At 37.4% G+C, this 26,986-nt stretch overlaps 1 protein-coding gene across 1 annotated transcript in view; it reads left to right on the top strand.

The window, feature by feature from the left end:
* Sec71 (ADP ribosylation factor guanine nucleotide exchange factor Sec71) overlaps positions 1–26,986 on the top strand; it is a 452,892-nt gene that overhangs the window by 219,197 nt on the left and 206,709 nt on the right. The window lies entirely within an intron of this gene.

Here is a 26,986-nt window from a genome sequence, read left to right as displayed (position 1 = left end):
AGATCATATTCCCTGGTTATTTTCATACCAGGCAAATGCTTGGCTGTACCTTAATACCTTAATAAATGAAGGTCATGGCCGCTTTCTTCCCAGTCTTAGTTCTGCCCTAACCCATCGTCACCCTAAGACCTGTCTTAGTCGGTCCAATGTAAAACAAACAACAAAAATGATGTGGTGGTGACAATGATATAATAATGTTAATAATTAGGTGTTAAAAGATATTTGATTTCTTGATAGTTTTGAAAATTTAATCATTTTGTTTAACTTCATGAATCATTAAACTAAAGTAAAATAAGGCAATAAATCAAGCTAATTGAGATGGAAGTAGAGACAAAAAATACCTTATCTAGCAAACAGCACAAAAAAGACTGTAGACTCGGAAATTAAATCAAGAAAGAGAATAAGAAGAGGAGTCACATTTGAGATGACTTAGTGGACTGACAAGTAGTCTAGAGGGATGGATATGTGGATGTGGAAAAAGAAGAAACTAGCAACAGCACAAAAGGTGGGAAGGGGTTAGTCTGGGTGGAACTATATTCCCCACTCCTGCCTTTTTAACAGTGTTGTTATTTCACAGTAATAAAATTTACCTCAACAAAGAACTGGACTATTCTACCAATGATGTGTTCTTCCAAATCTGGAGCAAAAACTGCTCTTGTTCTCTGTATATCATATTTTTCTGCCTCGTCTTTAATAAAGAAATTCAGAGCAAAAATTTTAAGAGAGGAAAATCACCAGGTCATTGAAGATTGAGAGATAATCGAGAAGCACAGTAATACATAAGTTCAGTTTGAAAACATAATTGTATATTTGCAAATAAAGTTAGCATAATACAGTCCCTTATATCAAAAAATTAAATAATTCAGATGCTTCTCCACAGAGAAGGAATCTATCGTATTTCTCCAAATCCAAGACGACCTCCACATTTTCCTTCAAAAAAAAATTAAATTGGGCTTAAAACATGCTTTGTGAAATCATTATTTTATTTATAACAAATTTTTCAAATTTAATTCGAGAAATACATGAAACACACACAAGTATCATGTAAATTCCACCTACTTCCCTAATCACTTTCATTAGAGGTACCTGATTCTGCCTTTGAAAGTTCAGGGAAAATCCTCTTCGTGAGCCCACATTTGTATCGCATCTCATGTTAGGGCCATTCCGATCTTGTGTTTTTCACAAACATACCTCACAATTTCATCTTGGACTTCTTCAAAGTGTCCTTGTTGCGAGCCACTGAATGCCTTTCTTGTAGAGTACACATTTTTAGAGTACCTTTGTCTTCTAGCAGCGCCAAACATTGGTTGTAGTTATGCTGTATTTTCTTGCGTCTGCACAATTATTCTTTATAACTGCGTGTTTGATAACCATTAATTTAAAATTATATCATAATATCGAAGGTAACCCTTTGAAAATTTGCTGGCAATACTTGTTCCATGTGTGTCTACAATACGACGATCCGTCACAAAAGTGTTCTTGCTGTCTATAAAACAGTTACTTTCACTAAGCATCAGGTAGAGTAGACACGTTATAACTCTGTCACTGAATAATCGTGGCCTTTCTAAAAATTTTAACGGTTGTATCCTTTGCTATTCTAATTCGAATGACATTTCCTGCGCAGCTGAGGCTCGGAAGTACATTATGCTTTTTAGAGGCTAGTAGAATATTATTCTGTCTTAACTATTTTCCGAGAACCAGTGACGTTATACTGAGGCACTGTGCAATTGACTGCCGCAGTTAGTTTTGTATAATAAAGCTCAAGTTTTGTGCACGCGCAGGGGGAGGGGAAGCAACATTGTTACCGTGGTAGCGCCCAGTGGTGTTTGTTACTGTTACGTTGTGACTGCAAGAAAAACCATCATCTTGGATTCTAATTCTGGCCTGTCGAAATACTAGGTTGTAGTCAGGTAATGTCCGTAAAAATCAAATGAAAAATAAAAAATAAAATATATATAATCAAATGAAACATATTAAACATAGTTGAAATAATTAGATGCATCCAATTGGTTAAAGTGAAAAGAAAACTATACTCCCTACTATATACAACATTTCAAATTATAGTTCAAATTGCAGAATGTGAAAACGCAGTGAATATAACCAATAAATAATTAATTAATTAATTAATTAAGATCTGGAATCTTTTCTTAGTGAGCTGGATTGCTCCTCAGAGTTACCAAAAATTCTATCATTTAATCTTTAATTCACATGTGACTAGTGAAATGAGTATCACTTTGCTGAAAACTTAACATCCATGTCCATGCACAGTAGAAAATCGTGTGAGAAAGCAATGCTTGTTTCCTAAGGACTTCCAATAATTAATAAGTTTGAAAATCTCCATATTCGCTTCATATTACACAATGTTTGATCTCCATATAAGCAAATTCAAGTCCACTGTAAGTCGTAAGTAATCTCAAATTAATTCTATCATAAGGCTTATGTGGCTAAATCACTCAATTATTATTTTAATCCATGATTGAAATTCAATTTAAGTGCGTATCTGGCTGAATGTAGCATTGCCAAGTGTACTTAACTAATTTTCCAACAAATTATACCACAAGTGGAAAAATTGGTATACTAGAAGACTCTACCTTCATCTAAAAGTCCATATATGAATGACTAAGTCACCAGTGATGTGTCAAACTGCTCCCATAAAGTCATAAATTAAGTTACAGTGTGTGAGAGTACTTAAAAATGATCGTAGATAAGTCAGTGAAAGCCTAAATATTAACGTTATTCGCCTCTCGGCTCAAATGATGATTCTACATACTCTAATAACTCTGTATTGATGGCATTGAGAACGTATCCTAACCTATTTTTGTGTATCTGGGAATAAAAACAGCAATTGAAAACAGTATGTTTCAATGTATACCTTAGCATGCGCAATTTACACATACTATCATCTCTCAGAAGAATACTATGACCAACCTTTCAAATAACAATAACTATCACCATTACAACTTAACATCAACTCATATTATTACTTCATTCACCATTTATCACTGCAAATATCACGTACCATTCATATTAGTGCGTCTCAGGCACTCATTTCATCAAAAACGCTGCATATGTGCCATAACCAACACACAAAAACATTATCCTTACCGTCATAGTATCAAAGAAAAGTGCATCACAATATTAAACTGTGCTACTATACTTCGTCATAAACATTCCCTAAATACGATCTCCAAGCTTGTTGTTCTGTTAAAGCCATCACATATGTATATTAACCTTCATATAATACTCTAACACTTCACTGACAACGATTTAAAAATATCAATCACTTTCTCTCGCATCACATTGACAAATTTGCGAACGGCATTCACTGGTATTTTACGCCTATATATGGGATTAACGGTAACTTCAGATGAATACCTACTTCCTTGTAACTACACTTGAATATTATCTACGCACGCACAATGTCACAAATCATATCACACATAGCCAAAAAAATAAAGGTTTCTACTTACGAAAAACGACTCATAGGGGACTTAACTTTGCTTATTGGGTAGTGTCTCCCATCTTGCTGTTGTTCATCGGGAATGGTAGGTCTCGCTCCATGGTTCTGCTTAGGTAATCGGGTCCATCTCGTCCTCTCAGCTGATTACCAACCCTCCTGGGTCATCAATCTCGTGAAGCGCCACCATAGTCGGAGTAGTCTCTGGCTTAGTCTTTTAGTACATCATAGTGGTCTCTAGTACGTCAGGAACAGAATAATACAATTCATTAGTTAATATTGACATGCTGCAATTCATTTCGTACTGCCAATGATATAGGAATATATGTGTTCTAAGCCGTCTAGTTTGGCTATAACAGCTCTAAATGTGCTATTATTTGTCAATTCTCTTGCTTGCTGAACGGATGTAATTTTTCCGTGAAGTTTAGAATTGCACTTTACAGCTGATTGAATTCTGCTCTTTACGATGTGCAGTATCGGACAAAATATAATGCTTCCAAGTCCAACCGTGACGTAGTAGCTGAACAAGACTTGACGATTCCTTATCGCTGGTCTTAAATTTCGCGTATATATGTCAATCTATACAGTTGACGTTGAGCGGGCTGCTGCGGATTTAATTTTCCTCCAATAATTGATCATAAAATCAGATAACTGGCTTGTTTCTTTACTCGATTCCGTCCTTTTTGCTGCAGTGCTGGATTGAGTCTCGTGTTCTAATGGAAGTCTCTTTTTTTAATAATCAGTTTAAATAATCCGCTTCTGTCATTCCTTTCTCACCGCCTTCTAAGAATGGTTCTTTCGATGACTACCGGTTGAAAGGATTATGTTTTCGGCTCGTACTGCTGTTAATTGCTTTCATATTGATTCTTTAATGGCTGGAACGCCATTTTTGTTCCTAATACTGTATTTATAGAACGGTGAAATGGCACATTTACTCCTCCCACGTTGATTTAAATATATGGCTTGCTATATATTTATTTTACCTATTTCTAATATCATAATGGGACTTTTCACTGTTCTTAATCAGAGTTTCGAGTGCATTATTGTCCATTTCTACAGATCAATTCGTTCATTCTTGCCATAGTGTTTCTTCAGTACTGATTTCTTGTTAAACCGCTATGCCTGATGGACTCTAATCCTTTTGTTCCTTGAAGTACAACTTAATATTTGCGGCATTGTGTACTCCTTTACTTTTACCGTTCAAGTCGTGAACTTCGTATGCGTTGTTCCCAAATGATCGATGTATAACGAATGGTCCATCGAATAAATGTATGAATTTGGCAAATACTTTAGTTGACACATTCGAGATTGCGGGTTTCTTTACTAATATTAGGTCGCCTTTCTTCAATTCGGGATGGAATTTCTTGTGTTGTATCCTCCTCAGTCTTCGCTGGGATTGTTTATACATCCTCTCTCGAACTAGTTGGTTAAGCTTGTCTTGGTCTAGGCTTGGTTCGGTAGGTAGCTGAATTATTCTATCCCATGGTCTCTCAGGTCGAATATTATGGTGAATAACCTTTGGAATTTGGCCGCTGGATTCGTGTATAATGTTATTGATGCTTTCTTCAATTTTCTCAATTACATCTATCCACTTCCAGTGTTGCTTGGAACAGTATATCCGGCAAAATTTAGCTATTTCTTTCATATATCTTTCGACTGGGTTGGATGCTGGGTGTCTTATCGAACATAGAGTGTGTTTGATTCCCATCTCTTTCATAGCCTCTTTAAATTGAAGTGATGTAAACTGGGTTCCTCTGTCGGACAACAATCTCTCGGGTTTTCCCATGCTAGGCAATATGTGTTTAACTAGACATCGTATTACTTGTTTTGAATTAGCACGCTGTATTGGTTGAAGTGATACGTACTTCGAGAAAACGTCCATAACTACCACGATGAATTTATTTCCTTTTTTAGCCGTCGGGAGCTTACCAAATATATCAATAGCATATAGCTCTCTGGCTTTCTGTGGTAATATGGCCCTTGGCTCATGCCTTATTAGACAATTACCTTGTTTAACTTTCTGGCAAATATCACAAGTCCTTACTATATTCTTTGTAGTCTTTCTAATTCCTTTCCAAGTGAACTTCTCTAGGATGACTTGGGTCACTTTCTCCATACCGCCATGCCCTGTGATTCTATGTACGTGCCAGATTACTTCGTTATACAATACTGAAGGTAACACGATGCGTACTTTCTCTTGATCTTTGCCTGTCCTAGCCATGAGCATACCCCGTTCGATGCTGTATACCCTTGTTATTTTCGACCTTGCTTCAGATCCACAATCTCCATTTTCTAACTTGTCTATGATATGCCTCAACTTCTCATCCTGACGTTGCAATTGTATAATATTCCGTAGTTTTTCTAGGACATCCTCATCTTCTGGAACTAGCTCTATTTTATGGACTTTCTCCGCGTTGTCCACGGGGTTTCGACTCTGAGCATCTGCTAGGATATTTTCCTTCCCACTACAGTATTCGATCTTTATCTGGAATTGTTGGGTGAACAACATCCATCTTGTTATCCTTTCGTTAGTCATCGCTGCTTTAAGTCCGAAAGTCAATGCCTTATGGTCCGATCTGACCGTTATCGGATATCCATAGATGGTCTTTTTCCACTGCTGCAAAGCATAGACTATTGCTAATAGTTCTTGTTCTGTAGTAGTGTAGTGAATTTCATGACTCCTCAACTTTCGACTGGTGAAGGCTAAATATATTCTTTTAGGAGGTGATCCCTCTTCCTCTTGATACAAACACGCTCCTATACCGACATTCGAGGCGTCTGACTGGATGATAAATTCTTTTTCGTAATTAGGATAGCCTAACTTTATGCTTCTGGTCAGCAAAGTTTTCAACTCTTGGAATGCCCTTTCTGCTTTTTCATCCCACTTCCATCTGTTATTTGTCTTCAACAGATCCTGTAGAGGTGCTGCGGTTTGAGTGTAGCCTTTACAGTGGTTAGAGAAGAATTGGGCCATTCCGAGGAATTGTCGGACATGTTTAATGCGTTTTGGTCGAGGAAAGTCGCATATCGCCTGGATTTTTACTGGGTTTGGTCGTACCCCTGTGCCATCTATCATGTGACCGACGAATAATACTTCTTCCTGACAAAACTTGGACTTGGCTATGTTGATCTTAAATCCCGCTGTTCTTAGATTTTGAAACAACTTCTCCAGCTTATCACAATGATCATCGAGTGTCTTGGTTGCCAAAATAAGATCGTCTACATAATAAGTTAAAAACTCCTTCACTTCTGGTGTTAAATTCCTATCCAGGGCTCTCACCAGAACGGCACAACTATTCTTCAGACCGAAGGGCAGCCGACAGTAGACATAAGTCTGACTGTCAAACATGAATCCAGTTAGCAGTCGAGACCTTTCTTCTAGAACAATATGATGATAGGAAGACGTGAAATCCATCGTCGAAAAATACCTCATGTCTCGGAATTTTTGTACAATATCCTTAATCTTCGGTACTGTATTGTATTTAGGAATTAGCTGGGTATTTAAACATCGCGCATCTAGGCAAATTCTCAGTTTCCCGTTGCTTTTCACTACAATTACTAACGGGTTCAGGTATGGGCTGGATGTTTTCATGATAATTCCATCATCCTCCATGCCTTTTATAATTTCTTTGACTTCTGAGAAATATTTCTCCGGTACCCCATATAATTTCCCTTTAAAAGGTGTCCAATCATTTACCAACAACTTGTACCTGAAATTGGGAATCTGTCCTGGCTTGTTCCTGAATAAATCTGAATATTCCTGCAAGACTCCGTGAAGTTTGGATTTTTCAACAGGTGAAATCTTTGCATTTGCAACTGCCTCTGAGATGTTTGGCATGTTTTCTTCCTCCACCGTAATCATGACCTTCTCAATACTTTCTAGTATATTCTCACATGACGTTGACATCTCATTTCCTTCTGTCTGCAATTTCGGATTCCTTTCTGACTGTGAGTCCTCTCCTTCTTCCTCGACTCTCACACTATTAACTACACCAACGTCATCATTGATCTTAATTCTTTCCTGCTTTTCTTCAGTATTCTCATCGCAAATAGGAAATCTTACCTCTTGTTTCTCCATGTCGATGGTCATTCCTGTGACTGTCATAAAATCTATTCCTAGTATGATGTTATATTTGATTCGGTTCATAACTACGAATGGGTGTTCAAAATTTCTGTTTCCTATATTGATCTCCAGATACGTTTGTATGTTACACTCCACTGTCTTGTCAGGTACTATACCCCGTATCTTAATTTTTGACACTGGTATTGTTAGTAGTTTCATCCTTTTATTCATGTCTTGGAAAAGCTCTTTGGATAGCACACTAATACTGGCTCCAGAATCCACGAGGCAATGTATTTTAAGTTCGCCTACCCTTGCTACGATAATAGGTAAATTATATCTTTTCTTCACATGATGCTCTGTTAGGTCCTTTACCAATTCTTCAGAATCAATCTCCCACGAATCTACTTGCGTTATAAAATAACTGTTAATTTTGAAATTTCCTGCGTTTTCAACATTCTCAATTTCGCCCTCTAGTCTGAAATCGGCGTTTTTTTTTTTTTTTTTTTTTTTTTTTTTTTTTCTTATTGACCTTTCGCTCTCTCTCCTACACTTGAATTCCTTTGTGTTGGGATTGAGCGCCTGTTCTTCCTGTCTTCTTTTCTTAAATCTTTGTAGTTCAAGACTCTCGGCTCCTTCTACATCAGTATTTACGTCTTGATCTCTTATAGCCTTTTCCCATTTAATTTTCTCATTTCGAGCCTCATTCAGTTCCTGAATGTACCTTCTGTTGTAACTTTCCTTTTCTTGGCTATCCCTAACATTCCTTCTTTCGTATCGGGGTCTCTCTCTGAAGTTGTTTCTTCCTCTGCCTTCTCGATACTGGTTCCTAAGTCACATATTGGGCTTGTATCTCCTGTTTCCCATATATGTTCCTTGACCGTAGGATCCCTTTCTGCAATGGCATTTTTCTTCCTCCTTTCTTCCATTTTCTGGGTTACCCCATTGTCTTTTTCTGTTTGTGTTCCTACGTTCTTTCAGGATATTTCTGCTCGTGTCATCTTGCGTAAGTATGTTAACAGTTTCTGCACCGTAACTGTTCCTAACTATCCTGTGGGGATGTGGTACAGTAGTCATGTCAATCTGCCTTAGCGTTGTCTCCATCTGTACTGCAGTTAACGGGTTAGCAGTAGCTAATAATCGTTGCTCGTCTAATGGAAATTGACGTTGTATGGTCTTAATTGCTTCAAGTTTGCTGGGTGGTGAATCCAGGTCCTGAAAACGGTGAAACTGGTAGGCAAAGTAATCGCTTTACCCTGTTTGACCATTTGAAGCATATTTCCGTGAATAGAGTTCTAAACGTAGGTTCTGCTGAATGTCTGGGTTCCAAAAGCGCTGCAAGAATGCTGTTTTAAAGTCATTGTACTCATGAAAGGTGTACTTGAATGCTTGGAACCACAAACTAGGATTTGCGTCCAAGTGTTTTTCTACTACTTTCAGTCTTTTCTCCTCGGGGATACCATGCTCCTTAAAATAGTCATCCATTTCTCGAAGAAAACGTTTTGGCGAAATACTAGTTGTGTTATTAAAATGTTTCGGCCTATCGTTGAATGTTTTTATTACATTAATTATAGCGGGACTCCCATTGCTTCCGTTCTCTGTATTCATTTCCACAATACTGTGATTCGAACGCGTAACTGGTATAGATGTAGCTTCTCTCTCATTCATCTGGAATTCAACGTTCTTACGACGCTCGCCGTTGGATATCGTAACGGTTCTTCCCTGTTCTTCATCTCGGATCTCTCGTATTTGAGCTTGTATCTGCCGAAGTCCTTCCTCTGATTTATTTATCCTCTGATTTAGTTCTTCTTTGTTGTGCTCAATTTCGTCCCTTATTTCCGTTATTTTATTCCCGATCTGATGTGCAGCTTGTCCATATTTCCTTTCCAAATCGGTATTTGTTGTCTGTATTTCATCGCCTAACTTCCCAATCTTCTCCTCACATTGTTTCCATTTTTCTTGGGAATCTATATGCAATCTCTCCATATTGTCTGTCAGGTTCTTTATCTCATTCTCCTTTAAAGATTGGAGATAGTTATTGTTTCCTATCATCTCCTTCTTGATATCATTTTTTTCTTCTTGTATTTTCTGGTTCTTCTCCTCCATACTTCCGCTAATTTCTGCTTTCCACTCCTCCATGTGGTTCTTGATCTTGTCCATATCTGATCCTATTTTCAAGATTTCTTCCTTCATCTCCGTCATTATTATTTTGTGTCTTTCTTCTTGCTCCCTATGATCTTTCTTCATCTGCTCCTTCATTTCTTGCTTCATCTCCTCCATCATCTGCTTCTGCTTCCCTTCCTGTTTACTAATGATTTCTTCCTTCATCTGCTTCATCTCCTCCATCATTTGCTTCTGTTTCTCTTCCTGTTTACTAGTGATTTCTTCCATCATTTGCTTCTGTTTCTCTTCCTGTTTACTAGTGATTTCTTCCATCATTTGCTTCTGTTTCTCTTCCTGTTTACTAGTGATTTCTTCCATCATTTGCTTCTGTTTCTCTTTCTGTTTCTTCTCCTTCTCTTCCTGTCGTTTTTGGTTTTCTACCATCAATTCCTGCTGCTTGTCTATTTTTTCCATCATTTCCTTTAGTCTTTCCTCTTGCTTTCTTATTTCTTCTTGCCTTTCTCTCTTAGTTTCTTCCTGTTTCCTATTCATTTCCTCCATAATTTGTTTTATGGCTTGCAACATTCCCTGTTGTTCTTCTTTCTGTCCCTTCTCCTTCTCTTCTTGTCTTTTCTCCTCTTCTTGCTTCTCCTCCTGTACCTTCTGGTACTCTTCAAATTGTGCTTTTAAGTGGCTTAACGTCGACATCTTGGTTTTCACGTATTATTCCCGAATTCTCTATTATTCCTAATAATACTCTAATTCTGCCCTAACTTCTCTATAATTCAATATTCTCTAATATTCTTACACTTATCTCACTCAACTGTACTTGTACTATGCTTAAATATAGGCTTAACTACTCTGACTAGGCTTTGCTTACGAGGTTGACCCAATTACACTATGAAATATGAAACGTTTACCCTAATGACTGAGATTCCAAATCTTAATTTTAGCCTGAATAATTTTTAAAAAAATTCAAATGACCTAATTTCTTACCATCTACTTCCTATATCTAAGTTATCTCATAATAAGTTGTGACTAACATATTAACAACATTCCTTAAATTCACTTCCAACTATTCATATTTACAATTGTAAAGTCTTCATATTCTACATCAGCTTCCTCTATACTGAAATTCGATTGTTTCCAGTCGTCCTCGGACATTTCCTTCAGCTCATCCATCCATTTCTTCTCTCTCTTACTTCTGATTATTATTATTATTATTGGGCATCTACTCGACTTCACAGTTCATTGTCCTCCTGTGTTTTCTTCGATCCCCATATAAAAAATAATTATCTGGTCAAACGACAACTTGTTTTACCAGATACAACTAAGTTTTGTACGATATTCCCATTTCCATTCAATCATCTTGTTCGTACGTTCAAAATCCTTTGTCAGTCAACTCCTAAAATACCTTTCCTTCTTATCAAGGTTTCCTCAGTAAGTTTTTCTCTCAGACTGCCACATGTTTGCGTAGCCAAATTTTACAAGACTCGACGACTCTATTTCCTGACCCTAACGCCTTTCTCTTCATTATGAACACGTTGTGGCATTAAATGTACATGGTTTGATGACCAACTTCTCTCTCCCACGGTGTTTTTCTCTCTTTGCCAAGTTCAAGTGCGACAAATCTACATGCTCTGTCGACCAACGGTTCTTGACCTCGGTGTCTTTCTCTTAAATTGCCCCACATTGGGCGCCAAAACTACATGCACCGTTCCCGCGTCCAGGTGAGGATACACGTGTTCCAGACTAGCTCTTGATAATCGATTCCATCTGCTTAACATTGCTGGGTTGTGGGTTCCGCGTGAGAAAGTATGCCAATGGCCTATGGTAAATCTCAACCTACGCAGAAGGACGTCTCCAACACGCTATCAGTCGGATACCATACTCGCATGTCGCCGAAATTTATCGCAAAATCAAGGTTATCAAGGCATTTCAAGAAATTCGTGCATGTTGCTATCGAAATCGCAATCAGAAAATAAGTCATTATAGCCTTATATCTAGCTCTTATTCTAAGTAGGCATTAAAATAATTTTATAGTTTCGCTACTCAGCTTTTATTGGCAATTCAGTCTAAGTATCATTTAAATATTAAGTAAAATATCGTTAGAAATTGCCTCATATAACGTAGACAGTCTCATAATGCTATCAGCATCTCTGTGCGTTGTGATTATGTTGCAATAAAGGAAAACAGGTTTTGAAAAACCTTTGACAAGTAATTGAAAACCAGGCCTTAATCATCGACACACTAATTCTGGCCTGTCAAAATACTAGGTTGTAGTCAGGTAATGTCCGTAAAAATCAAATGAAAAAGAAAAATTAAAATATATATAATCAAATGAAACATATTAAACATAGTTGAAATAATTAGATGCATCCAATTGGTTAAAGTGAAAAGAAAACTATACTCCCTACTATATACAACATTTCAAATTATAGTTCAAATTGCAGAATGTGAAAACGCAGTGAATATAACCAATAAATAATTAATCAATTAATTAATTAAGATCTGGAATCTTTTCTTAGTGAGCTGGATTGCTCCTCAGAGTTACCAAAAATTCTATCATTTAATCTTTAATTCACATGTGACTAGTGAAATGAGTATCACTTTGCTGAAAACTTAACATCCATGTCCATGCACAGTAGAAAATCGTGTGAGAAAGCAATGCTTGTTTCCTAAGGACTTCCAATAATTAATAAGTTTGAAAATCTCCATATTCGCTTCATATTACACAATGTTTGATCTCCATATAAGCAAATTCAAGTCCACTGTAAGTCGTAAGTAATCTCAAATTAATTCTATCATAAGGCTTATGTGGCTAAATCACTCAATTATTATTTTAATCCATGATTGAAATTCAATTTAAGTGCGTATCTGGCTGAATGTAGCATTGCCAAGTGTACTTAACTAATTTTCCAACAAATTATACCACAAGTGGAAAAATTGGTATACTAGAAGACTCTACCTTCATCTAAAAGTCCATATATGAATGACTAAGTCACCAGTGATGTGTCAAACTGCTCCCATAAAATCATAAATTAAGTTACAGTGTGTGAGAGTACTTAAAAATGATCGTAGATAAGTCAGTGAAAGCCTAAATATTAACGTTATTCGCCTCTCGGCTCAAATGATGATTCTACATACTCTAATAACTCTGTATTGATGGCATTGAGATCGTATCCTAACCTATTTTTGTGTATCAGGGAATAAAAACAGCAATTGAAAACAGTACGTTTCAATATATACCTTAGCATGCGCAATTTACACATACTATCATCTCTCAGAAGAATACTATGACCAACCTTTCAAATAACAATAACTATCACCATCACAACTTAACATCAACTCATATTATTACTTCATTCACCATTTATCACTTCAAATATCACGTACCATTCATATTAGTGCGTCTCAGGCACTCGATTTCATCAAAAACGCTGCATATGTGCCATAACCAACACACATAAAAACATTATCCTTACCGTCATAGTATCAAAGAAAAGTGCATCACAATACTAAACTGTGCTACTATACTTCGTCATAAACATTCCCTAAATACGATCTCCAAGCTTGTTGTTCTGTTAAAGCCATCACATATGTATATTAACCTTCATATAATACTCTAACACTTCACTGACAACGATTTAAAAATATCAATCACTTTCTCTCGCATCACATTGACAAATTTGCGAACGGCATTCACTGGTATTTTACGCCTATATATGGGATTAACGGTAACTTCAGATGAATACCTACTTCCTTGTAACTACACTTGAATATTATCTACGCACGCACAATGTCACAAATCATATCACACATAGCCAAAAAAATAAAGGTTTCTACTTATGAAAAACGACTCATAGGGGACTTAACTTTGCTTATTGGGTAGTGTCTCCCATCTTGCTGTTGTTCATCGGGAATGGTAGGCCTCGCTCCATGGTTCTGCTTAGGTAATCGGGTCCATCTCGTCCTCTCAGCTGATTACCAACCCTCCTGGGTCATCAATCTCGTGAAGCGCCACCATAGTCGGAGTAGTCTCTGGCTTAGTCTTTTAGTACATCATAGTGGTCTCTAGTACGTCAGGAACAGAATAATACAATTCATTAGTTAATATTGACATGCTGCAATTCATTTCGTACTGCCAATGATATAGGAATATATGTGTTCTAAGCCGTCTAGTTTGGCTATAACAGCTCTAAATGTGCTATTATTTGTCAATTCTCTTGCTTGCTGAACGGATGTAATTTTTCCGTGAAGTTTAGAATTGCACTTTACAGCTGATTGAATTCTGCTCTTTACGATGTGCAGTATCGGACAAAATATAATGCTTCCAAGTCCAACCGTGACGTAGTAGCTGAACAAGACTTGACGATTCCTTATCGCTGGTCTTAAATTTCGCGTATATATGTCAATCTATACAGTTGACGTTGAGCGGGCTGCTGCGGATTTAATTTTCCTCCAATAATTGATCATAAAATCAGATAACTGGCTTGTTTCTTTACTCGATTCCGTCCTTTTTGCTGCAGTGCTGGATTGAGTCTCGTGTTCTAATGGAAGTCTCTTTTTTTAATAATCAGTTTAAATAATCCGCTTCTGTCATTCCTTTCTCACCGCCTTCTAAGAATGGTTCTTTCGATGACTACCGGTTGAAAGGATTATGTTTTTGACTCGTACCGCTGTTAATTGCTTTCATATTGATTCTTTAATGGCTGGAACGCCATTTTTGTTCCTAATACTGTAATTATAGAACGGTGAAATGGCACACATAGTAAGTTTTGTCTTCTGAACAAGAATGACCTCTTTCAGGCCATTGTTCAAAATATTGCTGGGCATACAGCCAATCTAATTGTAGCTCTTAAATGCATGTATTGAGACAGCTTTTAAGCCATTTAATTAAAATTGCTATATATTTGCATGCAATTATGATTTGAATATATTGATATTACATTTTCCTTTCCTTCCTTTTTATTGCGGTATCCATTTCCCGTGAAAGTTTGTGGTTTTGTCATGAGTACAATTTTTGAAAAAGAAATTCCTGTATTATGAGGTTAAGGGTGGGTTGCAAGAACAAATACCTTTAAGTAATTATTCCTTCATTACTAATTGGATAATTTTTTTCTTGGACTTAAGGAGTTGCAGATAACACATCTAATGTTCCACGTGTTAAATGAGCCTTAGAATCTTGGAACTTCACGAATGATCACTGTCCACTATATCGCATCGAAGCTTCTTTTTTGTATAGAATACAGAAGGCACTGCATGTGAAGCAATAAAGTGCATAGATATATTACAGTAAAAGTCTGCTATAGTGAGCACGGCATATAACGAGAACCCCATTAAAACAACAAGTTTTGTCTGTCCCTTCAAAAGTCCTATAAGAAACTGTGAATTAACCTTCGGTTACAGCGAGATCCCTATCACTGACGCATCCGTTATTACGAGCGATTAAGCGCGCATGATTTTTTTTCCGTTATCAATATTTATGCACCCCAGCAATTACGTTGCATACGATTTATCACCTTCGGTATCGTTTCCTCGCTGTGTCCATTAGCGAGCTCTCTCGTCGACATTCGAAGGCGATGCCGGAGTCGATAACTAATACCTGTCGACTACTGTTCCGTAAAGAATATTCAAAATGAAAGAGAACATGTTCTCTTAATAAGTGCGTTATAACGTGTCCGATAACAGTTGTTAACTCGTTAAAAATAAAGGCTGAATATACAATATCTTAATTTTAACGCTAAATAGTGCAATTAAGTAAGAATAGGATACACCTCAAGCTATGGCAGAGTGCATCATTGATTTCAGAGGTTAGTTTGTGTTTTCTCGCGTCTGCTTTTACGGAAAGGCTATTATCATGAAAATTTATAGTGAGAATGTTATCATTTCTCTACTAGCTCTGGAAATATGTTTTCATCATACATATAATACGGTTAAGTTAGGATAGGTGATGCTGTTTGAATAAGAAAACTGAAACGTTTGCCAAAAAATGTGATCGATCATCTTCGATACAGTACAGTTTTCTCACTGTGCATTTGCGAGCTCTCTCGTCGACATTCAAAGGTGATCGTGGAGTTGGATCGACTGCTGTTCTCCATAGAAACTTCGAAATGAAAGAGGATAACACGATTTTGTAATAAATGCGTAAATAACATGGTCGATAGCAGTTGGTAACTCATTAAAGTTAAAGGCTAATTTTAATGTTATATCCTGAAATTAAGTAAGAATGTGATACACCTCAAGATATTGCAGAGTAAATCACTGATTTCAGAGAATAGTTTATATTTTCTCGCGTCTAGTTAAATTTCGGAAAGGCTGTTTATTTTCCCTTGTAAATTTTTAGCAGGTTATCATTTCTCTACATGCGTTTGAATGTTTTCATGATACATACGCAGTTAGGTTAGCTAACGCCGTTTGAAGAAGAAAACTGAAATGTTACCACCAAAGCCTTTGGAGTGATAGGTACCGTATTTCTCCGAATCTAAGATTCAGAATCTCATGCGAAAACTCAAGGGTTGTCTTGCATTCGCGGCCTGACAGTAAGTAAATGGATACCACTGGTAACTACCGTGGTAACCGCGCTGCTACTTTTCACACGCACACACGAAACTCGTTGACAATAAACGACTGCCTCTTTTTATTATACATCGCTAGCCGCGACAACTGGTTGTACAGTGCCTCTGTGTAACGTCACTGGATCTTGGGAAATAGTGAAGAGAGTATGACGTTCTATTAGCCTGTATAAAAACGTTTCTCAAATCTGCATAAAGGCATCAAAACATGTGAGCCTTCAAATTATTAGAAAGACCACGGCTCTGTGGCAGAGTTATAATGCATCTACTGTACCTGACGCTTAGTAAAATTAAGTTTTATCGACATTTCCGTGATGGATCGTCGTATTGTAAATATTACAAGTTGTCCATTTCATGACCGTATCGATGTTTAATCAAGAAGTAAGTATTAATAACCACCTAATCGATACTTTATTAATGCCTCAGGCAAAATTGAATAAAATTAAAACTTACAGGACATGTTTCGACCACTAAGTGGTCCTCTTCAGCTGTATAAATAAAGAACTGAAAAGAAAAACATTATGACAATAAGCCTAAATAAAAGTTCTTTGGAGACTCCTTTGATAAAAATGGAGGTGATAATGTTTTTCTTTTCAGTTCTTTATTTATACAGCTGAAGAGGACCACTAAGTGGTCGAAACATGTCCTGTAAGTTTTAATTTTATTCAATTTTGCCTGAGGCATTAATAAAGTATCGATTAGGTGGTTATTAATACTTACTTCTTGTATTGTAAATATACGTGGAATAGGTATTGCTGGCAAATTTCCAACGGGTTCTAATTGATATTATGATGCCAATTTTCAGTTAATGTTTATTTAGCACTCGGAAATGTAGAATAATTGTGCAGCCGCAAGAAGTACATCATATGCCTAAAAAAAGCCAATATTCGCGTTAGAGTGAAGACAAAGATGGCAAAAAAATGTGTACTATACAAAAAATGCATTCAGTGGCCCGCAGCAAGGACGCTTTAAAGAAGTCGAAGATGAAATTTTGAGGTATGTGCTCGAAAAATGCAAGGGCGGAAAGGCCATACCACGGTGCAGTAAACTTGTTTGTTGATCTTCAACGCCCGCAATTAGGCCTATACATCGCTAGCCGCTGAAGTTGGCTGCACCCAGCAAGAGAGACGTGTGTGTAGCGGCCGGTTGTAGCTGACTGTATGATCGTCGTATTGTAGAGACGCATGGAAGAGATATTACTGGCAAATTTTCAATGGGTTCTCTTCGATAATTTGATGCCAATTTTAAGTTAATGGTTATTAAATCCATTACAATGCTAAAAAGAAAAAGATGTTCCACCTATTCAATACAATAATTTTGTTGCACGAATTAATGTAGCAACATATTTAATATGTTATGGGACCGGTTTCGACATATGTCCATGTCATCATCAGCTGACACAAAGATGGCAAGAAGTCAACACAATTGTAATACTTATGACACTTTGAAGTTCATAAACTTCTATTTTTAAGTGTCATAAGTGTTACAATTGTGTTGACTTCTTGCCATTTTTGTGTAGGCTGATGATGACATGGACATATTATTATTTATAAATTTCATTTTCCGTATTGACAGATTCAAAGTTTAGATAAGAAAAGTGTTTTTCCACCAATCAATACACAATTTATTTTAAATAGATTAAACTAGTACCGGTTTCGGCTCTTTAACGGCCATCATCAGCTAGTACATGATTTGTTTCAGCCATTAGACAATTCACAAGTTGTTATTGTATTAGACATCCGGATGTCTAATGGGGGATGGAAATGTATACAATAGCATGTAATTAAAATATCAGTAGTCAAGGTAAAGAGTTACAATAAGTTAGAACATGAGTATGTAGGACATATTAAAACATATGGGTCATAATATCAAACACTTAAAAAGTTTTAACACATTAAAATTTGGTAAGTATAGGTAGACACTTGTTAAAAATTTTTAGTTCATGTTACATAGGTTCCATTCTTCTGTCTTCTGTGGAGTTCCATTGCTTCTATGTTAAGTTGATTTTAGCTGTGTATGGTAATCTTCGAGAAATTTCTGAAGCTGGTATGCGTCATATTGATAAGGACCTTATTCCAATTTGTGATGTACTCTGGTAAGTTTTAATATAGTAAACAGCAGTTCTTGAGTTTGAATTAGAAGTAGTTGGTGGCAGCACCTCTCTTGTCTATGTTTGTGGTTGTAGTCTGTAAAGATAAGGTAATATAAGTATACCGGTGGTGTGTGTATGAAGGAATGCCTGGTGTGTGTATGGAAAGAGTACTTACTTTAGTTGTTGTGGAAGTCTTGTGCCGATGTGTTTGAAGGCTTGTTGTGTTCTACTGCGAGTGCATCTGGGGCTCATATTAGCTGTGGAGGGGGATGTAGGTGGAGGGGAAGAAGGAGTGGCCGTTGGGGAAGTAGGGGCGGGGTCGGGCTTGTGATTCGTTGGTTTGTTGGAGCGTGTGTTTACTATTTTGAGGTAATCATTCTTTAATGCCGGAATGGCTTTGTCAAAAATGATGCTGGTTTTATCAGTAATATCATTAATGTTATGATTGGGGTTAGCGTATTGGTCTAAAGAAATGTAGAAATCTTCGGTTATGTTGAGCAGTGGGCCCTTGGAGTTTATGTTTAGTATCATCATGTCGTTATTGATGTTTGTGAAACTGTGCTTGGATTCTTCTACATGTTGGCCTATTGATGAGAAATGGTTATGTTTTACTGCATTTATATGTTCATTGTAGCGGATGGTGAAGTTTCTGCCTGTACGTCCTATGTAACTTGTGTCACAGTTGTTACATTTGATACGGTAGACACCTGATTAGTTGTATTTATTGTTATTATTGACTGTTTTAGTGTTATGTATAATGTTGGTACTATTGTGTGTGGTTTTAAATGCTATTTTCATGTTGTGCTTCTTGAAAATATTAGTTATAGTATATATATGGGTGTTGTTAAAGGTAAATAGGGCATAGTCTTTTTTGGGTTTGGTTGTTTTTGCTAATTTAGTTTTAGGTTGTGATTTTATTTTGTGAATGATTTTGTTGACCATTTCTTTCCTGTATCCGTTATGTTTAGCTATGTCGTGGATTAACTTCAATTCATTGTTTTGGTCTTCTGACGTCATTGGGATGTTACAAGCTCTATAAATCATACTATAATAGGCTGCTCTTTTTTGTGTATTGGGGTGAATGGAGTCATGTAAATAAAAATTTTCCGACTAGTCAGTTATCTCTCACGGTAAATTTTCTTGCATATAGTCCAGTTTTACGTGAATTCAGAAGAGAAGTACAATCGCAACAACTCGCTATTCAATGCCAGATGAACGTCTTCATTCTTTCGCACACTACCTCAATGCCTATCTTTATATATAAAAGAGGATGTTGGTATATTTGAGATTAATAGACTCAAAAACTACTTTACCGATTTGGCTGAAAATTTCACAGCTTGTTCTTATTACTTATGAAATGGATTATGAAGTGGTTTGAAGGAAATCCAATGGATAGTTTTTTTATGAAAAATTTTAGGTAATTTTATTTAATTGCAAAACCGCACCAAGATTAGATAGACTTGATGGACAGATTGTCGCTAGGCAACAGCAGTTTACGCTAAATTATGATAGTCCAATAATAAAGGCTGTATATAGGAGGATGGGTATACGCCCCCATGTTTTATAAAGTACCTTCCTTGGTAGGAGGTTCATTCTCATGCATGTTATTTGGAAATAGCAGTCCAACATGCTGTGATCGAGATGTACTTTCATGTCATAGGATTTTGATAGGTCTGCCCAGTTTGAAGAATGTGGCTGTCTGTTAGGTATGTAAAATATTTAAGAAACTATGAAAAGTATAGAATATCAACAGGGCAATGACGCGAGTTATCACCCACTCCTAACGAAGAGCAGCTGAGGTTCGCAACGAGCAAGGGCGAGTCTATGTAATCTACCTATAGGTCTATACCGTATATATAAATGTCGTATTTGTGTATGTATTACATCTCTTCCTAAACTACTGAAGCGATTTCAACCAAACTTGGTACACTTATTACTTACAAGGGAACATCCACAATGGTGAAGTCGCCGATCGCGATGAAACTTAGCAAACACATTGAGGTACATGTAAAAACAATGCCAGCATCAATTTTAGGCGCCAACATTCATTAGCGCGTTAACTAAGGGGCCTAAAAGTTGCGACATTTCAAGTTCCGCGCGAACAGCGATAAATACCTGCTTGCCCATGCTAAGCCGGCACACACACTTCCCGTCTGGAGACACACCCTCTGCACCGCCTTTTACCCTCCAAGTGGTTCTCCCCGGCACGTTCCCCTCCCTTCTCCTCGCGCTTGCGAGGAGAAATAAAACAAATAACTAAAATACATGTTGTTATGTGTATATGTATTGACAGGAACAACGGAGAACACAACTGTTCGTTTAAAAACAACGAGAGTGTTATCGGTAATGGAATGAAATGTCGTATGGCTTTTAGTGCCGGGATATCCCAGGACGGGTTCGGCTCGCCAGGTGCAGGTCTTTCTATCTGATACCCGTAGGCGACCTGCGCGTCGTGATGAGGATTAAATTATGATGAAGACAACACATACACCCAGCCCCCGTGCCGTAGGAAGCAACCAATTAAGGTTACAATCCCCGACCCGCCCGGGAATCGAACCCGGGACCCTCTGAACCGAAGGCTAGTACGCTGACCGTTCAGCCAGCGAGTCGGACAGAGTTATCGGTATCAACATATCATAAACCTACAATTTCACATGCAGCGCAAAAGACTACGCTTCAATCTACGTTATTACGGCCTATGTCCGCAGTGTGACATCTCCCCGTGAGCGTCAAAACCTATTTGACAATAGTTGACTGCTTAACACTCACCCTCAATCGCGTCATAAAGCTGCAGCTCCCGAAAGTTCAGCGGACCTTCTTCACCGTGACTTCCGTGCTTTGCTTGAAGATGAAAAATAATTTTTGACACGCTTAGTGACATTGCCCTTAAGGACTCGTCGCAAACGTTTTCATAAATATTTCATAAAATGTAAACTGCCTATACAATGTGGAAATTCCAAGAGAGAGCTATGAGGAAGGCTGATAGCGTACGCAGTGTAGCACAGGTTCTGTTCGACAGCTAAGCAGTCGCCAGCGCGGGGAGAGGGAAACAAGTGGTGCTGAACCAGGCGGGACGGAGGGGTGGAGGAGCAGAGGTGTGGCACAAAGCAGTGTTCCGGCTAAGCATTGGTCAGGAGGAATTCATCGCTGTTCGCGCGGAACTTGAAATGTCGCAACTTTTAGGCCCCTTAGTTAACGCGCTAATGAATGTTGGCGCCTAAAATTGATGCTGGCATTGTTTTTACATGTACCTCAATGTGTTTGCTAAGTTTCATCGCGATCGGCGACTTCACCATTGTGGATGTTCCCTTGTTAGTATCAGGGGACAAACCTCGTGCAGGTATGACACCACAAGCACCCTTAAAGGCAGGGGGTGGGGGATGAAATATAAAAATAATCGAAAATAGTGTCGAATCCATAGTGTTCAGGGTCGCTGTGATGAATAGTGAAACTCCGGATATTTTAACCCTTAGGGGTGGGTTCGATGGGGGTAAGATTTAAAAATAATTGAAAATAGTGTTGAATCCATGGTTTTTTGGGATTGCTGAGATGAGTAGTGACATTCTGGATTTTTTGAAGTACAATTTCAGCACCCTTTGGTATTTGTAAATAATCAAATTGTAACAATGCATCCTCATGCCATACGAAATATATATAGCACCCTTTGGTGTAGGGGCAAGGAGGGGAGTAAGATATAATAATAATAATGGAAAATAGAGTCGAGTCCATAGTTTTCGGACACTCCGGAAATTTTTAAACTACATCACCCTTTAGAGTGGGTGGCGAGGGGGGAGTGAGACATAAAAATAATCGAAAAAAGTGTCGAGTCCATAGTTTTTGGGTTCGCTGAGATGTAGAGTGATATTCTGGATTTTTTAGAGTCCATATTCAGCACTCTTCAGGGTGGTGGGCCGGGGGGGAACATAAAAAATAATCGAAAGTAGTGTCGAATCTATAGTTTTCAGGGTCATTGGGGGGGGGGGGGGAGCGCTGAGTACTACAGCTAGTAATGTCATAAATCGCAAAAACTCAACTTAACACTAAACTATCCTACAGTCTCAGCCTAAAAATTAATTAATCACACATGTAAAATCTAAATCAACAAGTTTATTAACTTAACATAACGCGTAGGAAAGAGAAAGTAATTAATTGAAATCTTTGTTCCATATATCAGAAAATAAAAGTTGATATCATCCATCGGTTTAATTTACATCAGCGCTGATTAAAATTGTTCATTCTCAATCTTGACATGAGCTAACATCTTATCTTCAGCCACTATTAATCAACCACTATTTGATATTAAAATACTTTCCTTAGTTCATCACATGTTTAAATAATAATTTAAAAATCAACAACATCACTGTTTAAATAACAGATATTTCTCATATTTGAATCTTTATTTTTAAGTCTTGAACTCGAAATTGTTTATTTGTCATTGCTTCATCAATATTTATCTCCATTGAATGATGTGCTACGCTTACTAATTCCTGCTGCCACTTATGATCTTGGCACCTACCATCCTAATCATACTATATTTAATCACTTGAAAATCATCATATATCTTTTTCTAAAATAAAAATCTAAATCTCATTTCTAACTATTCTAGTTTTTAATTAATTATAATTTTGACCTCTTTTTCCACATTTAACTCTAAATGAAGTCTCATTTGCCTTGAAAGGCTAAGTGACTCCTTTCAACTTAATACGATAGCTCAATTATTATTTCAGATCTCAATACTATTCATCACAGCAACATATTCATATCATCTATGAATCCGTGCACTACCTCTATATGACATTTGATATGGGTATTTCTCAACATCGCTACCTTATTTTAGATGTAGCAAGAATCATTTGCTTTGACATATGCGTTTGGGTTAGCCATGCCTACCTTATCTTAGCACATTCCCTCGACGATACATCTATCCATGCACTTGCTTCATATACCTGATCCAGAAAATGAATATTTGCATTTAGCATCCATCATTACATCACCTCTGCATCTAATTTCATAACAATTCACTTCAATGCCTTCTCATTTCTCCATTAAATTCTACATATCGTTCAATTCATTCATTAATACTTCTTAACATAACCAGCTTTCTAAATATCATAACCTCTTCTCATATAAAATATTTCCCATGACGTATTAAACTTCATTGCCTCTATATTCGCTTCACTGGATCACAATTCATCTCTCAGAATAACATTTAACATCTAGTATACCATGATCCTTCTTCATGATGAACATCGGCAAGGAATAGTTCATACTATGTACATATCCTTTCCATATCATAACGATGACCAATAAGCATGTTCAAATTCCTAACCCATTTAAGAAATCCATCACTTACATATGCTTTCCTTTTGCTGCATGAAATCTATACTCATTCTCGCAAATAATCATAAATTCCATAGCTATCATAATACACTCAATATATATACGGTCACTTCTTCGATATATCGATTCTAGCACAACCTAAGCTTGAAAAGCTTAATTCAGAAATTGCACTTCACTGAGTCACTGATATCTTAAATACACCACAATAACTAATAATTTCATGAGGCTACTACATCCTAACTTAATTAAGAGCTATAATTTAGTAAACTTAGCTTGTCTTTCTCTGGCTTATGACGATTTCGTAGCTGTCTGAGCTACACCTGTTGTCCTTGGCCGGCTGAAAACCATGGATCAGCTGGTGTCCACTCCTTCATCAGGTTGGTTGGCCGGTGACCTACTTATCTCCAGGTCGGTCCAGTGCAAATTTAGCAGCTCATATTCAGAATCTTCTTTCTTGCGCTAAGTTTCACATAAATAAATCCTGATATGTAAAAGTTCATATCAGTGCCTCCAGTAGTCTAAATATCTTGTCACTGCTCTTCTTATATGCTTGCTTATTGAGTTGACAACTCTCAAAACATTCATACTAGGTTCAGTGTATTTCCAGTATTATTTTTGCCTTATTTTTTGTATGGAATTCAGATAATAATTCTGTTCTCTAATGCTCTTGAATCTCTTAATTCTGTTTTCTTGAGAAGATTCTTGACTACTTTCTGTCCGCTGATCTCTAATTTCAATAGCCTTCGACGTTATGTTACAGTCTTTGTCTGACCAGTTGCTTTGCTTATTTAATTTAAATCTTCTTATTTTACTCTGCAGTTCTGTTCTTATGCGCTGAATCTATTATATTACGCCGTATCTTTGTCTCAAGACAAGTAATTTCGGTATCTTTTACTTGGATCTGGTTTATATCTTTCTATTTGTACGCAGCTAATGTCTTCAGTGACCATCCAGTATCTTGGCAAATTAGTTGTGTAATAATATAATAATGTTGTTTCTTTTTAAACAATCCACTTGACATTTTAATGTTCTTTACTCACACAGCCTTCGAGATTACACTCTCTTTTCTCGATAGTGGCCTCCTGTGAACTTTTAAATCATAGTTCATTTTATATAATTCTGACTTCCGTGGGCTGTACATCTCCTTTGATGCCATTTTATAACTTGCCAGAAAATGCAATGAGCACATTAGAAATACTACATTCTAATCTTACTACTCTGTGAAGCCATTTCATCCGTGCCTTCCCACTATACTTCACCATTTTGGGTCTAATTTCATCTATTCCTGCTGCTTTCTGACAATGGAGTTTAATTACAATCCTTTCCACTTCCTCGAGCATAATTTCACCACCATCATTTTCTTCCTCCCCATAAGCTTGGTTGTTCATGACACCACCAGGAAGATTTCCTTCTACGTTGAGAAGATTTTCAAAATATTCCCTCCACCTGTCCAGTGTTTCCCTGGGATCTATTATGAGTTCACTTGAATTACCCAAAACACTGTTCATTTCCTTTTTCCCCTCCCTTCCTAAGATTCTTTATTACTGTCCAGAAAGGTTTCCCTGCTGCTTGACCTAGCCTTTCCAGGTTATTACCAAAATCTTCCCACGACTTCTTTTTGGATTACAACTATTTGTTACGCTCTGTTTCTTTCATCTACATACAGTTCCCTGTCTGCCTCGGCCCTTGTTTGGAGCCATTTCTGATAAGCCTTCTTTTTACGTTTACAGGTTGCTCTCACTTCATCATTCCACGGGATGTTCGCTTTTTTCCATCTTTACACACAGTCGTTCCTAGGCATTCCCTTGTTGTTTCTACTACAGCATCCCTGTATGCCATCTATTCTCTTTCTATATCATGAACCTGCTTACTGTCCACTGTTCAAAACTCACTAATCATATCCATGTACTTCTGTCCAATTTCCTTGTCCTGGAGATTTTCTACCCTTATTCGTTTCGAGACAGATTTCACTTTTTTTATCCTAGGCCTGGACATACTTAGTTCACTGCAGATCAGATAGTGGTCTGTATCATCGAAAAATCCCAATAAAAAACTCGTACATTCCTAACAGACTTCCCGAATTCGAAGTCGTTAATATATAGTCTATTATGGATCTGGTACCCCTAGCCTCCCATGTGTAGCGGTGTATAGCCTTATGCTTGAAGAATGTATACGTAACTGCTGAACCCATACTAGCACAGAAGTCAAGCAAACACTTACTGTAACCCTTAGCTTCCATATCTTCCCCACATTTACCAATCACCCTTTCATATCCTTGAGTTCTATTTCCAACTTTTGTATTGAAATCGCCTATTAGCACTATCCTATCCTTGCTGTTGACCCTGACTACGATGTCACTCAATACTTCATAAAACTTGTCAACTTCATCCTCATCTGCACCCTCACATGGTGAATACACCGAGACAATTCTCGTCCTAATTCCTCCAACTGCCAAATCTACCCGCATCATTCACTCATTTACGTGCCTGACAGAAACTATGTTGCATGCAGTAGTATTCCTGATAAACAGTCCTATCCCATACTCTGCCCTTCCCTTTTTAACACCCATCGAGTACACTTTATAATTTCCCATCTCTTTCTCGTTTTCTCCCCCTACCCGAATAGCACTTACTCCTGGTACATCCAGATGCATCCTCTTTGCTGACTAAACCAGTTCTACTGTCTTTCTTCCATAAGCCTCATTAATATTGATAGCTCCCCATCAAATTCCATTTCATTCGCCAAGTTGTTCCCAAGGAGTCCCTCGCTTATCAAATGAGAGTGGCACTCCATTACTTCCGTACGTCCGAGGCTTGCTCAATGAAATGTTCTGAGCTCGGTAAATTCATGAAGCAGGATGCTACCCTACTTACACATAGTCCAAGTGAGGATTTCTCCTCTAACAGGTTAAGGACCACCGGTGGATTTTAATGTCCTAGCTGCTTGAGCACAAGGAGGGCCATGGCTCAGAATGTGTCCGCGATACCCACTTACATTCCATAGCTACTGGTATCCCGACTCTCAGGACCACTTACTAGGCCACTCAGCCATTGCCCGTGTTTCACGAACTAAGACGTGATTACAGTAACCCACACCATGAAATCTAATGAGGCAATAAATGTTTATAGGAGGGCAGTCACAACTATAACTTATTGGATACCTTAATAAACCATTAGCACTATTGAACCTTCTTGTAATGCTGCTTACAGCTTATTAGACAGTTAGCATCTATTGAACCAATAAGTTTGTTCTTGCAACCCACCTTAATTAATATTCTTTGAACCTAACATTAAAATTATGTGTGTTACACAAATTCATTATTTTCAATTACTTTGCTACAAACAACTAAATTGGAAAGA

Source organism: Anabrus simplex, chromosome 1, assembly GCF_040414725.1.
Source record: "Anabrus simplex isolate iqAnaSimp1 chromosome 1, ASM4041472v1, whole genome shotgun sequence".
Classification (NCBI taxonomy): domain Eukaryota; kingdom Metazoa; phylum Arthropoda; class Insecta; order Orthoptera; family Tettigoniidae; genus Anabrus; species Anabrus simplex.
This window is presented reverse-complemented; position numbering and strand designations above follow the sequence as displayed.